Source organism: Mauremys mutica, chromosome 5 (assembly GCF_020497125.1).
Source record: "Mauremys mutica isolate MM-2020 ecotype Southern chromosome 5, ASM2049712v1, whole genome shotgun sequence".
In the NCBI taxonomy this organism is placed as follows: Eukaryota; Metazoa; Chordata; order Testudines; family Geoemydidae; genus Mauremys; species Mauremys mutica.
In genome coordinates this window covers 36,696,985-36,700,727 of record NC_059076.1, presented here as the reverse complement: position 1 = coordinate 36,700,727, position 3,743 = coordinate 36,696,985, and the positions used below count along the sequence as shown (strand labels likewise).

Here is a 3,743-nt window from a genome sequence, read left to right as displayed (position 1 = left end):
ATTTCGCAGCAGGGTAATATGCTCAGGGGAGAGCAGACAGCAGCATACTGATCAATATGCTGAGAATTTCTCTTATTACAGTAATCCATATTCATGATATCCCCACCTGTTAAGGAGGTGCAAACACAAAGTTTGAATTAGTTAACTTTATTTTTGATCCTGACACATTTACACAATGTTTGCGGTAGAGATCAAAAGAGAACATGCAAAGGAAGAAGCAATTAGAAAACTAGTTTTCATACATTTAATTAAACATTACATTAACAGAAGGTCAAAATGTGAAACCCATGCTAACAAAAATCTTACTCAGGGAGGTTCCAATTGAGCTATTTTAATTACATGATGAAGTGGCTAATTTAGTTTAATTCTGAATAACTTGGAAGCAGACCCATCTCCAGGATAACCTCCTTCCTACATGCTCTGCTCTCTTTCACACACCTCAAAGCTATGGACACATTTTTGAATTCTTAGTTCCAAACCAAAATGGCTCCTAAATCTATTCATATGTTTCCAAGTTTAGACTTATACATCTCTAGAAGCAAAGATTAGTCAATTTTTTTATTAGTAGGTTGATTTTATAATGAGAAGGAGTCAGGCAGGTGATTCTGAAGGAGAAGTGCTGTGCTGCTCACATCTCACTCATCATTGCTCAGGAGCTTAAAACAACAGAATGCTGCTAATACTGAAACAGAAAATGGAAGAGTTAACATGTTTGTTAAACAATATTCCACACACATCAAGATGGACTTCATACACATAAATCATGCCCTATATATCAAGAGAGAACAATTGTCCATGCACTGACATTGGATATCTATTGCAACAAGCCCATTCTCCTTCTTCAATGATTTTCACAATAATTAGCTATGCAACACAAATTGGCCACTGAAACAGAGAAGTAAACCTTTTCCAGAGAATAAGGACCATGTCTCCTAAATCTTCATGTAGGCTGTATTCCCAAAATTTCAGACTTAAGTGCCTAAAGCTAGGTACCTAAATTAAGTATTTAGGCTCCTGAATAAGTTGCCTTATTTTCAGTTTCCCCAAGCACACACAATTCTCATAGTGACAGGCCACTATCTTTCTATTTCTATATGACAGATAGACCTGAGTCATGAGGTTCAGGTCTTGATCTCAGGTTTCTTCAAGTTTCAGGAATGATTGGATTCAGGATGCTTATTTAAACTCCTTATAAAGATAGATACAAGCTTCAAATACAAACATGCTGAAAGTTTGTGGAAAACTGGGATCTGGGTCCATTTCCATTTTGAATCCCTCTCTTATTTATCACAAGAACTAGTGAAGAAATGGCAGAATCTGTCGCTAGAAATTCATACATCAGACTGACTCAAGAAATTATCATTTAGATGAATAACTAAAATATCTCACCTTTTCCCTGCCCACAGCAATTAGAATCCTTAATTGATTTTCATCAAAAGGCAAAGTGAGAGTTATTAATGCATCTGTGTTACACTTCTTGTTCATGTAATCAGACATCAGTTTGAGGAAAGGAACTTTCAACTTCCACCCTTTAAAAAAAACAAACAGGCACCCTATTGCATTGCACATTGCAATGTAAAGAAGAGAAACCTTTGTAGAATGTGACATTCATTTGAAAAGATGGAAGGGGAAGAAAAATCAAGCTCATCAAATCAAGATGAAGATGGCTTTAGCTGCAGATGTGCTTACAACAACAATTAATTCTGCTTCACACAGCAGTGTAGTGCATTAGCATTCAGGGCTCAGATCAGCACCACAACACCTGGGAGCGATAATGAGCTCACCGGACTGAGAGTATGAAGACTCAGTTTGACCCTTTGTGTTTTGTTTCCAGAATTCTTGCTAATGAGACCAGCAGCACCAGTGTATCCATACCAGGGTGAATTAATTTAAACAAAAAATTACTTAAATCCCTGATTTTAATCATGATTTAAATCTGCAATCAGAAAACTTTGATTGAAATAATGAATTTTAATCTTGTTTTCATTTGTACTTTTTTGTTATTTTCCAAAACAAAAGTTGATACTTAGTGGTTGGTACACATTAAAACATGCTGATTTGCAACTAAATAGAGCCTTTACACTAAATTTGGTACTACTTTTTGCTAACCCAGAAGTTACACTATAGCTATACCCATTTATTTACCTTAACATACATTTGTTTAAATTCTTAATTTTTAAATTTTGATATTAGAAAATGGTGAGTGATGTATTTCTTATTTACTAGATAATGACCATTTCTGGTTTGTGTCAAGTTCTATTTGAATGGAAACTGGAATTCAAATAGAAATGTGCAAAAACAGCTTTTAATTTTTTTTATTACTTTAATGTGCTGAGAAAAAAGTTGTCCAAACAGTTTGCATTTAAAACTAACTGATTTATTAAACTAAGAAAGTATGATCTGTAGTTAGTGACTAAAAGCGATTCTTTCTAGTCACAATGTCCTTCAATATTTTAGATCTCATCTTCTCACACCTAGTTTTTATACATAGATAGGAAGAGGGAAAACAAGGTTTTCTGCTTTTTCAACTCCCCACTGATTTCTTAACCTTGAATGAACAAGTCATTGAACTGAACTAGTTGAGTAAACTTATATGAAGTATATATAATCCTTGCCCCTGCAGAAGAGGTTACTGCTGTCAAAAGCTGGGTTAGCAGTTCAGCACATTCTAGTTCCAGGTGCTTAGCCAGTGACCTCTACCAGTTCAGTGGTTTGACTTTCTTTGAAACTTCAGCAGCAAACATATACTGCTTCATATTTTTTAAGTAGTGTAAATTATTTTACAGATGTTGTCATAATTTCAATTGTCATTTTTAGATAGGCTTATTTTTAAAAAGAAAAAATGTATTTAATTTAAATAAAAATCCAATTTAAATTAAAATATATATATTTTTAAACATCAATTTTTATCCACTTTGTTCCATACTAAGCAATGTATATGCAACATGTAGCTTCCATCTCTGGCTATTCTCTGGCAGCCGGACCTTTTCCTTGTATAACTATGAAATCAAGATGAATATTCAGACTCTGTGAATTTCACAAGTACATCAGAGCACTAGGACTGCCACTTCTGCTTAACTCCAATCAAACTCACCTTCCATTGATGCCCAGTGAACAGCAGCAAAGGGTCAAAGGAGATCTGTGATCCTGAACGGGGTTCTCCTACCAGCACACAAATTCCATAGCCCAAGTGGCATGATAGAAGAGCAGCCATCTGTTTTAAAACACAGACATATAAAGAAGGCAGGAAGGTTATGAAATAAGCTTCCATTCAGAGCAGCAATGGAAACTGGTTGTAATTTTTCCATAATACTGCAGTTTTCTAAAAAGGAGAGTATGCACAGAGTAACTAGGGTAGGCCAATTGGTGATACTCTGACTCCACAAATAACTCACTTGAAGTCAACAGGAGCTCCTTGGAGCTCAGGCACTTGAAAGTAAGGTTACTAATTAAGGTGCCAAAGGAGACGGTACGTACCTTTCAGTAACTTGAGTTCTTCAGGGTGTTTTGTCCCTATGTGTGCTCCCCATGGAATGTGCATGTGCCCACACACTCTTGATTGGAGATTTGAATTAGCAGTGTCCACAGATCTGCACCTGTGCACCAGGCAGCCTTGTGCCCCAAAGCCCCAGGGCACAGAAGGAGGAATGGACCCATCATCACTCCAGTTCCTTCTCCACTACAGTGCTTCAGGCTCCACAGCACAGGGGAAGGAGGATGAGACATTACTTACTTACTGAAAG

At 36.4% G+C, this 3,743-nt stretch overlaps 1 long non-coding RNA gene across 1 annotated transcript; it reads right to left on the bottom strand.

Moving 5' to 3' along the window:
* Positions 1-314: 314 nt before the first annotated feature.
* LOC123371902 lies at positions 315-3,204 on the bottom strand. Its single transcript, XR_006580002.1, has 3 exons — positions 3,095-3,204; positions 1,390-1,529; positions 315-682 (listed from the first exon to the last, which is right to left on the bottom strand). It is a non-coding gene; the product is annotated as an uncharacterized LOC123371902 (long non-coding RNA).
* Between the last annotated feature and the right edge of the window lie 539 nt (positions 3,205-3,743).